Genomic DNA, 14,907 nt, shown 5'->3' with positions numbered 1-14,907 from the left:
GTGGATAGTTTGTAGGAGGAAGGCTCTACAAATTCTACCCCTCAAAGCTTTGGCTCTAGTGCATTTGAAGGTGTAGGATTGAAGGATGAGTATTGTTCTTTGTAGGATCAATGGCATGTATGTTTTTGGCCTTGCAAAGGGTCTTAGGGATCAAGTGGATTTTTGGGAGGTGGGTTGGGAAAGTGGGGGTTTGTGAGTAGTCAATCAAGTTGATCGGGTTAGTGGGGGACTAGGGTGCAGTCTTAAGTTAATGGGATAGTTAGGAATGTTTGACCCGTTTAGTAACTTTCCTATATAGGAACTTTCTTGTAGCAAGTTTCATGCCCAAATTTAGCAAGTTTCTTGCCCATTTTTCACTCTGTGTGTGTTAAAGAAATGATGATCACTCTAGTTACTAGGCATACTGGCTATGGCATCCATCCCAACACATCCCTCTCTTGCCTTTCCTCTTGCTCTTACTCCCCTCTTCTTCGACTACACCTCTAGCGCAGAACCCAACCCTCCTTCGTGTGATTGTAAGTTCTCTTGCACTGATTCACCTCAATGCTTTGCTTTCTCTCTTTCCAAGCGTAATCCATCACATTCACCATCGTAACTTTTTGCAATCTATCGCAGTTGTGCGGTTTTGTCAACAATCATTTTGAGCGATTCATCGCAGTTGTTTTTTGTTGTTTACCAATCAATTTCTAGCTAAGTGTGGTGGTGAGGATGAACTCTTGACGCTGTAGGTTTTTGTGTGGCAACATGCCCTCCGACAAAAGAAGTCAAGCTCGTTTCCCTCAATGTACAAATTACTAATATGATAATGCTCGCAACCCCTTTGCACGAACAATTGTGTCCACCAATGTAGAGTGAAAAAGAAATGAAACCACAAGCATCCAATCATACGCTCAAATGGTCCGACAAAAAGATCCACGAGCCCCGTAAAACTTCTATTATCTGCTTTATAGCACTCCAAAGATCATACTCTCATCCTTCTCTTCGCTTCATGGGAACATCTGCAACCTTTGCTTGTTTTGCTTTCTACCTTGTTTTCTCTTTTGCCCTTCTACTTTCCACAACTCCCATAGATGCAAACTCTTCTAATCTCTATGCAGAGTGCGGTTATCTTCGTGTCCTTGTTCCTAACATCACTTGTTTTCCGCAGTTTGTAAATTGTTCCGACCCCTTTATGTCACAGAATACTCACATCGATGTCTTCACGGAGGTTGTTCAAAATTTCTCCTTCACAAAATTCAACTTCAACCCGAATAAGACCAACCCTGGGGATACAATGCTATGATAATTGAACTAGCAAATGAGATACATGACCTAGACATTTCAAAATCTTCAATGCACACAGTGGATTGACTCTCAAGCAAAATCACGACCCTGTTTCTTCCCCTGCTGTGGGAAAAGATTATGGGCGTATTGATGTCTGCTGCTTCAGAGCGAATACGATGCAGTTGTTTGAGACATGACAATTAGAGCACAGTGGATAACGATGGTGAACAACAGCCAACCATACCTTCAGTCTGGAATTATAATGGTGGTAAAGGCTAGTGGACTGCATATTCACCATGGATGCTCTTTTTCGTACCTTTCACAACACAGATGTGGTGCACCATGATTGGATTGTTTATGCTCACAGGAGTGTTGTTGTGGCTGTTGGAGTGCAACACTCATCCCCACCAGATAGTTGGTTGGTGAGCCTCAACTACGCTCTCAACATTTTTGCTTGAACTCACCGTTAGTAAGGGTTCCCAAACTACCCACTAATAGTTAAGTTTTGTTTTGTGTGTATTTGGTCAACATGGTTTAAGTGTGGGTTAGTAGTAGTTAAGGGCTTCTAACACCTCTTTTCTCTCCTCTCTTTCACTCATCACCTTCCCCCATATTGCTTCACCTTCACTTGTTTTTTCTCTTTTCCTTTCCTTCCAATTTACACCTATTGTTTCCCTTTTACAAGTTATTGGAAATATTTATCAAGCAAATTTACACTTACACTTATAATGACACTCCAAGAGGTAGGGCCTTAGTGGGATCCCCACCTTGTTTTAGCAATGTAATTTGTAGCTTTTAGGATTTTGAAATGCGCTTTGCCATGGCCCTTTTATCTACATTGGATGCATATTCCATATTGTAATGGTTTTGAAAAATTAATGTATTTTATGCAATTTTGGTATTCTAGACGATAGTTTTTTAGTTCGTTTTTTCGAAAAGGATTGTGTTAGCAAGATTTCAAAAATACATGGTTTTTAGTATTTTTTCAAAAGTTGTCGTGCAAAATGCTTATCTCTATGTAAATACATCTTGAATGATTGGCAATCATTTCTGAGATCATTCTGCCACTTGAGGCTTGACTGATTCGTGCCTCTATTCTTTGACAACCATGCATAAGTCCAAGATATTATCGTAGCCCATGTCCCAACCAGCCTTTTGTCCATCCATCCACCCACCCTTACTACATTAGGAATGGATGAAACCACCTGTGTGTTGATCTCATGATAGGAGCGGTGATTGTTGAGAGTCAACATCAAATTTCTTATTCTCACTCAGACAAAGGAGTCCCTCCAAGTTTGCGGGCGACCTCAATTCAAAGAAAGGTGTGTTTTGAGCCTGTTTAGTTGCTTCAATAAGCTCTATGATTTTCAAAAGAAATGTCTATGTCTACTCCCACTTCTGTTCCTACTTCCTAATTGATTTGCACTTCAAGAGTTTACTACAAGAACTTTGAATCAGTTGGAAACATCCACGGCTGAAAATGGATTTGGAGAGAGAGACAGAGAGACAGAGACAGAGAGAGAGAGAGGGAGGGAGGGCGGGAGCGCAGGGGAGAGCGCAAGAGCGCAAGAGCAAGAGCAAGAGAGAGAGAGAGGGGGGATGAGGGAGGGAGGGAGGGGAGCATGCGCGCGCATGCGAGAGAGAGAGAGAGAGAGAGAGAGAGAGAGAGAGAGAGAGAGAGAGAGAGGGGGGGGGGGGGGAGGGAGAGATGGAGGGACGGAGGGACAGAGAGAGAGAGAGAGAGAGAGAGAGAGAGAGAGAGAGAGAGAGAGAGAGAGAGAGAGAGAGAGAGAAGCACACCACACTAGGGGACAAAGCTCCCCCCCCCCCCCCAAAAAAAAAGGTCTTCATTGCAAAGAGCTTAGAAGCTCTACAATTTATCCACTAGGGGTAGCCATGCTATTTTTTCCTTTACCCTAAAAGCTGGAGCTTTTGGCTCATAAAAGCACCCAAGCAAATAGAATTTCCGATTTTCTCCATGTGGCCTTTTCCTAAATCTAGTCATCCACCTTGGGGGTGAATTTTTTAGAAGTTTTTTTGTAGTGAGTTTGAGAGTTTTTTTGGCTTTTATAGAGGAAAACATTATCGGTGATAGCAATTGCAACCATCAAATATAATTTATTGCAATGAAATCTTCAAACAAAGCTACAAGGTCGATCCAACACACTTTAACCCATTAAAGGTTAGCTAATGCATGCATTATATTTCTTGGACTAATCCTAGCCCCTTGTTGATAGACTTTTTCCCTTAAAACAAGGAACATTTTTCACTCTCCAAGGTCCTGCAAACAAATACAACAGTACTGAACACACTTTAACCCATTAAACGTTAAGGGCATCCCCATGATGCACATCAACCAATGCAAAAGAAAGGAAAGGGAAATTGCTCTAGTTGACTGAAGTCAACAATACTGATATCTCTATTTATTTTCTTGGGATAAATACATTTTGATGCCATCCCCTCAGTTTCTAATCAGTTTCCCTCATCTGATACGCTTCTTGGTACAACTGCAAAACTTGTGGTTACTTTGAGAAAAACTCCTCGTCCACCCACTTGGCATCTAGGGTGGAGTATTTGTTAGACTTTACAAGGTCCCAATGGGTAACCTTGACTCTATGTTGTACACTATCTATTAGGGTTGGAGGATCTCCTCCATCTCTTACACCTCGGTGGCTCTTTAGTGACTAGTTCTATGAGCTCAAGTCCTTGATACTAGTTCTGTGGGCTCACGTCCTTGACACTCTTTAGAAGACTCTCATGAAAGGCATTGTGAATCCTCTAATGCTCTAGCAGCTCCTATCAATATGTGACTCATTCATTGGCTCTATGATCCAGAAATCTTTATAATATTTGGTAAAAAATCTTTGGATATACCTTTTCTTTTCCCTTCAATCTTCTTGAGCCGCACTTCAAACTTCAGGAGTACTCAATCCCCCTCTTAAAGATTCCTTTCTCTTCTATGTTTATTTGCAACTCTCTCTTGATTCTCTCTAGATCTTTCAATGGCTATCCAAACTTGAGAAAAGCTTGTTTATAGGTCTCAAACATACTCATCACCTACAAAAATCTCATCCTTGGTGATCAAAGTAGGTGGCAAAATTGCCTTTCCATAGATTACTTTGAATGGGGCTTTCCCTAATTGGTATTGTTATAAGCAAACTCCACTAGAAAGAGATACTTTTCCCATTCCACTTTATGTTCAGACACACACAACACTTTAAAAGATATAGCTCCATGGAATTGGCAATCTTGCTTCGACCAGTGGAAAGAAGATGAGAAATTGTACAAAAGGTGAAACTTAGTTATTTTTAGCTTAGCAGGGTTTTAAATGGCTTTTTAATTGAGTGGTACTTTAGAGCTAAATTTTGCCCCGTGGCATCCTAGGATGTTTATCCCATAATTCATGTTGTAAATGTTTCCAGACCCAAACATATCAATGGGAGGGGGCAGAGGGGGGGCTCTACTGTCCAAGCATTCATTCATGATTGGTAATCAAATAAGCATTCATTTCAAGCTGAACTCCCATGCTCTTGGTAGCTGAAATTGAGCTAACCTCAACTAGGACTTGACTCCTAGCCTAGGAATAACTTTCCTAGTCTGTAGCTTCTATAACCCTCACAAGCCATGGTTTCTACCTAAGATGCTAGGTATTTTGATGAATCAACACATGTATTCCACTATGTTCATGATGCTCTACACATCTACTACTGTCTACTATCATTCCTGATCACATAAGCTATGGAAATAAGACCAAACTAGCAAGTTGTAGGCTAGTTTAGGTGCATTGGTGTCAATGCCCTTTTCAGGGGGTTTTGTGGGAAAAACATATCATTTTATTTTGACATTTGGAGAATCGCATCTTGAGCCTTGGGCCTACCTCCCTATAAAAATTCATCATCAAAAGATGCTCCAATTATCAGATGACAAGTGTCAACCTTTGAGACCCTCAAAATTCCAGACTACTCAAAATTTTATAATTTGCATGTCATTGTGTGATCAAGCTCGATAGGATACCTTAAGCTCTCAATCCAGAAATTTTCTAAGTCAATTGGCATAGGAAGAATTGGGAATTTGCATCTTTTTGGCAAATTACAGTCCAAGCCTACTTTTTCCGACATATTCAAAATTTCCCTAGCTTTTTACACCCCATTAGGGAAAAAGGGAGCTCATTTTGGGGCCCTATAAGAAATTCACTATTTTTTGATTTATTTCTCTCCTAAAAGATCTCAAATATAGTAAAATACGGAAACGTGGCTCAGAACTATCAGAAAGGACTACAGAACTGTCAATTCAGAAAGGAATAAGATAATGTTTTGTCTGACTAACACGATTTTGCATTAAATATCTCCTTTTTTTTTTTTTTGTTCACCAAAGATTCAGCATCTCTTTTGCCGACGTGTGCAGGCCTTTCATAAAGAATCCATCACTGAACTTGGTGATTGCAAGTTTTCAAAATATTTACATGGATACCGCCACACTTCCATGATTCATGTTACAAAATGACTATGAGATTGACGAGCAAACTTCGCAACCTCAGAAGCACAAAAAATGGCCGATACTAGTGAGTCACTATCTCAGAAGAAGTGATTACACCATCTTCACATCGACTTCGAAGAACAATATGCTCTAGCACAAAAAAGACGAAAGGATACGGTGCTGAATGCTCAACAGCGGGAAAATATGAGAAGAGAAGGGCTTCAACATATTGACTTATGGTGCGATGGAAGCATATATCCAAAAATTGTTTGTTTAATATTTAATGACACCACTCTATCTAAATGTACAAATCATTTCATCTTCAACTTATTATTCATTTATACAAGATCATACCAGACATCAAACACTTTGTACAAATCAGTTCAACTTCAATGTAATGTTTGTGCTATATTTGATGACTAAATCCTATTTCTCCCAGGGCCTGCCAATCGGAACTCTCTTTTTGATCTTGATTGGAGTCTTTTTCTTCCTTATTGGCTTGATGTCGACTGTTTGTTTATCAATGCTTGCCTCTGTTGCTTGTCTGGGAGGAGTATCCTTTTCTTCAGCTGTCTCCACGTGTTCTTCTTCTTGGATTGTGTCGCCTGATGCAATCCTGGGTGGCTCTCAAAACCTTATGAGCTTGTGTTTTCCATAGCCCTCCAGACATTTGGGCTCCTTAACACCACATGCTAATGCATAAGAAGTGTAAGACAAAAAGTAAGAGGCCCTAGAGGCCTGCTTATTCACATAATCTCCAAATATATCTATGGCAGACAACCTCTCTATCAAAATGATCTTTTCCTTTTGCCATGAAAGATCATGTCCACCTAAAACCCTGGACAAACATTTTAAGAAGTAAACAATGGCTTCTCCATTGTTGCTCAACTGCTGATGGTAAATCAAGATCTTAGCACTACCTAGATCATGAATATAATGAGCTAGGCTTGACATTTTGCGAAACCCAACCGGCCTGCTTCCACTTGATATCTGGAGGAATGTGTCATCCTCAATTTGTAGCTGCCACATATCAAAAGATTGGAGTGAGACAATACACAACCTACAAAACATTTAAGCAGAAGAGAAAGTATTTTATTTGAAGTACCTTCTCATTTTCATCAGTAACAAGCAGTTCATCTTTCCAAAGATTTATTCCTCTCCCCTCCAGTCCAGCCTCTTCTTTAAGCTTTTCCGTGTATAGTGCTGAGAGATTCACAGCTTCCTGTGTGAGCTGGTGGAAGGCAGCTTCATCTGGCTCTTGGAACTTTTTCAGCCTCTTTGAAACAAAAAGTAAGGGCTTCTGCAGGATCAAAAATTGTTTCCAAAGCCAGTAGTGAATGGTCATCCTCTATGCCAACCTCCTTGTCAAGCCTTGAAGCCTAGGCAATAAGGGAAATGGCATAGTCCTCCCTCAAATTGAACATACGCTCTATATCATGGAGGAAAACATAATCTTTTCCACCAATCAAGACACCTGGAAGCATGGGCACTGTATAGTTGCTACTCTGAACATCAAAATCTTCAATTGGCTGTGCTCCCCTAAGAGTTTTTGTCCTCAGTTGAACAAGGTCAAGAGCAGCCACTTGCAGCCCCTCATCCTGAAGGTTGATATCTTCTTCTTGCTCTGCCATTTCTGTTACCAAAGGAACATTCTCTTTTTCCTCTGCTTCAGATGTGTCTTCTTCTTCAGTCTCCTGCCCTTGTTCATCCAGAGAGTCTTGACTAAAGACAATGTACATAAGGAATGCCATGGTTTCCTCAAGCACTCTGCACTTTCTGGTGTGCAAATTATAGTTGAATTTATATTGATGAGGCAGGCTGTTAAATCTTCTATTCACATGGTACCTTAGCCTGTCAATGGAGACAATATGATTTATATGCACAAAAACCTTTTCACCTTCCACAATTCTTTCTGCCTCTGTCAGTCCTCTGAAGGTATCCCAATGGTCTGAAAGAAAATCTTTATGATGCTCCAGTATAGAGCTCATTGTGAATTCCATGTTGAAAATACTGTGGTATATGTGGAAGTTACTCTGAGCCTTGCATTTGTGAAGAAACTCAAATAGGAGCAAATCTGGAGACTTGTCCTCTTCTGGTTCCTTTTGTTTTGTGATGGAAGAATCAGCATTCTGCTCCAGTCTCTTCCTTTTGCCTATTCCAAAATTTATATACATTGAATTCTATATGCTGACATATGCAATCAGTGAATGCATAGGATATCATCAGAAAATTCCTTCATGAGCTCTCATGACTCACCTGGTGATTGTTGTGGTCTAATAATAGCAGCAGAAAAGTCCAGCTTCCTCTTGAAAGGAGGGGCCTGGGAGTCAACTGTTCCAAAGCAAAAACATTTCTCATCATCAAGGAAGAATTCCACAGGGCCAAAGATAGCAAAGCAATGAGGTAGTAGTGAGAACCAAAAGAGACACAGGAATTTGCAGCAAAACACGATGTGGGACCATTTGGAAAATATAAAGCACTCTCCTCGCATTTTGTTGCAAATTCTCCAGTTCTGTTGATATGCATGTCAAATCAAACACTAGGTTCATCTCATTGATTCTTGGACAGTATGAGTTGATATGCAAGAGAAAGGCTGGAGCTGAGTGAAGCTTTTCATGAGGAATGTGTCAACAATAGGAATTTGCAGCAAAATGCGATATGGGCTACCTAGAGATGTATAAACCACTCTCCTCGCATTTTGTTGCAAATTTCTAGGTTCCATTCATATCCATCTCCAATCAAATTCCTGGGTGATTTACCACATTCTTGGACAGTATCAATTGAATATGTAACAAGAAGGGTGGAGTTGAGTGAAGATATTTGGACATCAAAAATCCAATGGATGGAAGAAATATATGTCAAAAAACATTGAAAACAATCTAGAAATCTGACCTTTTTTTTCCTTTTCCATGCTGCTGGAGATGCACTGGTGAATCTCCTGCTCTTTCACTAGCTTGAACTCTGCACTCTAGGTAACCTGGAGATCTGGCAGTGGTAGTAGTCTTCAGGCAGGTTGCAGTCTGGAAGGAGTGTGCTGGGTAGGAAAGGATCAGAGAGAGAAGGAAAAGCAAGATGCGAGGGTCCTAGCACGGATGAAAGATTGGGAGGCAGGGGAGGGAAGAGTGGTTGTGGAATTGATTATGAAATCATGAATGGCACAAGTTCCAAGGCATAAAGTGTACCTTTCACATGTGCCAAGTTTCAAACTCCATGAAATTTGGGTCCCATCCACACGTGTGAAAAACGACTACATTCCACATGTGTGGGATTTAGTAGCTGCCTTATTTGTATTTTGCACTTATCCTTTCCCTCCTGTCTAATCTATCCTATCTCAGCCGTCTTGCCCTCTAGTCTTAGCTCTCTTGCCTCCCTACACCCCTACTCTGCAACATCAGCATCCTGACCAGCAGCACAGGTTCATCCCCAGCACAGGGTACTCATCAGTAGCACATCACACCCACAGATAGATTTCAGGTCAGTATTAATGGGTTCTTCCCTCAGTCTCTGCAATCTTCTTGCCTACCATAGAAACAATCCATCCTGCATGGAAATGCATAGACTCAGTCCATATTTTATTTAGTTGTAAAGACAGAGAAATCACTGTAGGAATGCAGATCTTCAAGTGTGATAATTGCATGTGAGGGTAAAATTGTACATATGGGTTCTTCCTTCAGTCTGTGCACATTTCTTGCCTTCCATAGACTCAATCCATCCTGCATGGACATGCAAACACCTTCAAATGACTGAAGGCATATTCCAACATGCAGCCTCATGAATTTGTAGGAAAACGTGAGGAGAAGGCCTTAGGAATTTCAAACAGCTGAAATCGCGTTTTGTTGCAAATATTGAAATGTTGTTTCATCCACCCCTGTCATTCTGGTTTTGTGACTTCCATAGTTATCCATGGCTGTACTCTTCTTGCATAAACTCCATTCATATTGTATTTAGTTGTAAAGAGAGAGAAATCACTATAGGAATGCACCAGCATATCACTTCAGGTATTTGCAGGAAAACGTGATTTGGACCTGTTAGAAATTTCAAACTCTCCATATCGCGTTTTATTGCAAAATTTTCAATGTTGCTTCATCCACCCCTGTGATTGCCTTTTTGTGTCATACCATGTTCTCCATGGCTGTAATCTCTTTCCATTGCTTTGTATGCAGTTTGTCAGAGTGATGGCAAGAACCAAGTCAACTGCAAGGAAAGATGGCAAAGGGCCAGGGCTTGCAGCAACAACAGCTAGGGTAGGTACCAAGAAATTTAGTGTGCCTCCAAAGGGAAGAGCTGCACATGGCAGGAAGGGTAAGCCAATGAGCCTGCTCCAGCAAAAGGCCAAGAGATTGAATCATGGTGCAGGTGTGCTAAGGGAGATCGGGAAGCAATAGAAAGCTATAGGCTTTGCAATCCCCAAGGCACCTTTTCAAAGACTGGTGAAAGAAATATGTGATAGTTGTCACCTTGGGTTCAGGTGGAACAGGATTGCCATTCTTTCCTTACAAGAAATGGTAGAGGATTTCTTGGAAAAATATTTTAAAGATGCAATGTTGGTAGCAGCCCATGCTCACGGGTGACTGTGATGGCCAAAGACTTCAACACTTTGTCCACAGTGAGATGGAGGTATGACAAGCTTGTTCATCCTGTGGAATGGCAAGACATAAAGATGAGAGACATATTATTAATTCCACCTACAAGGAAGTTGAAGGTAGATGAGGTTAAGGTTGTTGAAGTAACCCACTCAAAGAACACCAGAGGGAAGGCTGCTTATGAGGATTCACTGAAGCAGCAAATAAAAGAAACAAAATCTGTTATAGATGTGGAGACTGGAAAGAGGGAGCTGCAGATACATAGAAGGTTGCAGGAGCTGGGCCCTAATATAGTTGTCCATATTGAGGATGAATTTTCAGTGAATGATTTTGACTTGACAAAACCATGCTTGGCAGCATTGGCTCATAAGAATGAGTATTGCTCAGATACTATCATTCTTGCAATGCTCTAGTAAGTGTCTATTATTTTACATTTTTTGCAAAACAATCCTCCTTGTACCTCCTTTATACCCTACCCTAATTATTTTTTGGTCCTATGCAGCATGATGAGAAGCTGGCTTCACCCCTCTGTACAGCATACAATCCATATTATTGATCCTGCCATTTCTTCTAAGTTAAGAGATGCAAAGGAAACTCCCATCGGTATTTCCAACTGGTTCAGACACTACAATTTTGAAGTTATTGATGTTTTGCTACTTCCATACCATAACAGGTATGTGGGTGACTGCTTCTTTTAAGATTCTTCTTTAAGATTGAGAACTCTTGTAGCCTTTGATTTCCTAATGCTTTTTTCCTTACGCAGTGACCACTAGAGTTTTGTTTCTATTGACATCCAGTAGAAGCAATGCTTTATATTCAACTCTCTTAAAAACGCACACAGAGAGCTGAAATTGTAAGTGGTGTGTGTGCTTTTTGAACTTAAAACTTCATTATTTTGATATCATACTAACTAAATTATATGTATTGCAATTGTATTAGAAGGCTTCTAGATGCATTGGATCACTGTCCTCCTAATGTCTCTCTTTTGGATTCAATAGAGCCAATAAATCTAGAGGTAAAAAGTCGTTCCCTCTACTGATTTCTATTTCATGCTATGCCTTTGAACTTATTGAATAATTTTATTTTGTTTAGATGTTAACAGTTTCTAACATATCTTTCCAACTGTACAGACACCACAACAAGATGATTCAAGTAGCTACAGATGGAGAGTGCTGATCAGTGCCAAATATCTACTTTCAAGCTATTTTGAGAAAGAACAGCCAGACCTTGTAAGAAAAAATAATTTTCATTTAGCTTGAAGATAATTGATAGTGATACAAAGTGTTCTAAATCATCATATGCCATTGCAGATGAAAGAAGATAGCTTCAGCTCAAACTATGTATATAATTTCAGAGCTCATACAATTTGGAAGTTTTTGAGCTATGCCTCCCCCAAACTTAGTGTACCAGCTACTGTCGAGTTGGGTGAGAGCTCTAAAGTACGAGAAGGTGTCATACACCTTGATGCCACAGATGAAGCTGATGTGGTGCCACAGGAACAAGGACCTAGTGCTGATGAGGAGAAGCCATAGGAGCAAGGACCTGCTACTGATGTTGTTGAGGAGAAGATGGGGCAGCAGCAAACAGATGCTCTTGGGGCAGTAGAGGAGACAATGGAGCGGCACCAACATACTGTACAGGACAGGATGGAGCAGCAGAAAACAGATTCTTTAAAAAATGATGATAGGGAGAGCTTGGACCATGTAGAGCAGCCTCTAGATCAAGCTGTACATAAATAGAAAATGGTTGTCAGGAATATGTTCTACATGTACAACTGAACACTTCTGTACAAAATTTTACTTGATTGAATACAAAACCTTTGTTTATGGAGTCTGTATTATCTCAATTTTCAAATTTTCAATGTCTTTGCATTTTATTGAGCTCTCTCTTCTTTTGAGCACCTGCAAAAAAGCAATATGAATCAATAGGGTAAAGTAAACTAATAGCAGTGCTTAATGAGACTAGGATAAATCAGATGGTGTACTTTTTTATTGCTGTAGATAAATAAAAAGTCGTTTGAAATAGAACCTCTTGTCTCAAACAGAATGTCATTGCACAATTGAGCTAGGGAGCAACATTCTCTTAATGAGATATTGACTAGCACATCACCATTCTCAACAACATCAATATCAAGAAGTTTATTTTCTGCACCAAAAGAATCTTCATCTTGATCCATTGGGACTAGTTTTGTGCCTAGCATTCGACTACGCTTATAATAAAAAGAAAAAATAAAATTTTGTGATGCAACCATGTACTTCAGTTGCATAGAAGGTTGGACAACCTCACAAAACATTGAACTACATGTCTTCTTATCCCAACCTTTATCCAAAAATTGTAGCATGCATGCCGAACTTGTTGCTTTAACTATGAACATTGTTTTTGAAACCTTCACTGGAAAGGTATTAAACAGGTCCACAAAAACTATGAGAGGCATGCATAAAGAAATTTTTATTATCCTTGTGGCAATATTGGGCCTCATAGCTTTCTGTACTTCTTTGAAAAGCTTGGCCCTATATGCCTCTGTAACACTAGAATGTGGGTGAGGCCAATCCACTAAATTCCATGTCGGAAGGTCTTGTTTCCTTAACACACCATGTGTGTTAGCATTGTCCAGCAACTGATAAAAATGATTAGTAAAAAATATACCCGATTGAGCTAGCTCTGTTGCACATCGACCTTGGTATTGTTGTTCTCCTATCGATCCATGCAGAACATCTATAAATCCCAGAATACAATCGATGTTTTGCCATGTCTCATATGATGAAGGGTATAAATCTGAAATAAAACAACACAAGAATGTCAATAAGCAAAGAAAGAAAGCTTCATCTTAAAAATCCATACACCTCGTAAAGAAAAAAACCACAATAGAAAAATATACAATTAGGCCTGTGTTGCGGAAGATCATTTGGATAGTCTCGCAAGACAAGTTCTTTATGCATGTACACATGCTGAATCAAAACTTCTTTCACCGATATCTTCCCTCTGGTGATTTTAAAATCTCGTACTCTTCCCTTCCATGATACCAAGAAAATGTTTTTTGTCTGGGGTCTTTTTCTTTTGCTAGGTTGCATGAGCACCCATGCTCCTTTCGAAACACTAAACCTTTTCCAAGTTCCTTCCGTTTTGACTGTACTTGAATTCTCTACCGAAGAAATAGAAGAAGCAGGTCGACGGGGTAAGGATGTGTGGTATAATTCTGCCTTCATAGCATTATCATCCACAGAGCATCTTCCACAAGAACGGCCATGGTTTTTATTCACCATGGAGACCTTTTGAATCTGTAACAATAGCAAAGTAATGTAAACAAGATAACAAATTGAAGTTTCAAGAAAGAGAAAGTGGGTAGACAGACAGTTGACAAGAAACATCTTACTCTATGCCAAACAAGATCAAGGGAGCAGTTTTGGAAAAGAAGAGGCTGCTACACAATGAGGCAGTGGTGTAGAATGGTAGACCTTTCAAAGGAAAGGCGGCACAACATTTCAAAGTTCAAAGGAAGGTGGAAGCGGGAAGGCCCTTGTCAGATAAAATGTCAAACTAGATTCTATCTCCTTGTCCAAAGATCTTGTGAGAATAAAAAACCAATCTCCACATTAATGTAGCACGCTTGTACCTACATAAAGTATTGTTTCTTTTTTCTATTTTCTCTTATTTTCGTGAATTTTCAACGTTACGTTGGCCCTCTATTGATTGGTTGAGAGCTTATTTTTCCAAACCGTAAAAGGCCCCAAAATGAGCTCCCTTTTTTCTTAATGCCACACCAAGTTTGAGGTTGATTAGATGTCATTTGCCCTAATTTTTGCTCCAAAATTGGTTTTAGCAAGTATACTTTTGGCTAACATCAGTTATGGTTTCTCAAAACTTTAGGACTTTTGAGTTTTTCCAGCAATTCTGACCTATTTTATCCCATCTATACCTAATTTGAACATTTGGTTAGTGAATTGAGCTCGAAATTGGGCCAAATTATGAAATATCCAGTCATAGATTGACACGTGGCACTAAATTTGCTACTCTAGTTAGCAATACTTTCTGATTCAAATAGTATTTTCCCACACAATGGGTCAGTCAGTGCTCGTAATCTCACAAAGGATCCTTTAAAATGCTTTGATGAGGAATTAATGTTCAAACAATGTTCAAATTATGCAGATAGTGCTTCTATTAAGGCTCAGACATTAAATTCTATTCACTCACCATTTTTGGCCTTCCACAATGTTTGACAGTGTTTTTTGTAGTAAATCATTGCTCATTAGAGTTCTAAACAAAGTTTTTCCAGTGACAAATATTGATCCCATTTTTCCTTGTGTTCCAAGACATAGCACTTCAAAGGGTTGAGGACGGTGGAATTCGCCTCCTTTGACTAGCCATCAGACATGGATGAAACGAGAATGAGAAATTTAGTGTGATATCCAGAATCTCAAACAATCCTCTCTAGAATAGACTTGCCATCCGTGGGTCCCTGTCCCTCACTGACAATAGACCGTGCCATTCCATGGTATTTGAAAACATGAGACATGAATGAAAAGCCTTTCCATCTGGTCTATTGTAATTTTCTTCCTTAGTGGGATAAAGTGAGCCTGTTTGTTGC

The sequence above is a fragment of the Dipteris shenzhenensis genome, chromosome 22 (assembly GCF_047967505.1).
Source record: "Dipteris shenzhenensis isolate YYH24624 ecotype China chromosome 22, Dip_SZ_1.0, whole genome shotgun sequence".
Classification (NCBI taxonomy): Eukaryota; Viridiplantae; Streptophyta; class Polypodiopsida; order Gleicheniales; family Dipteridaceae; genus Dipteris; species Dipteris shenzhenensis.
The sequence above is the reverse complement of the archived record's forward strand: the minus strand, read 5'-3'. Positions refer to the sequence as shown.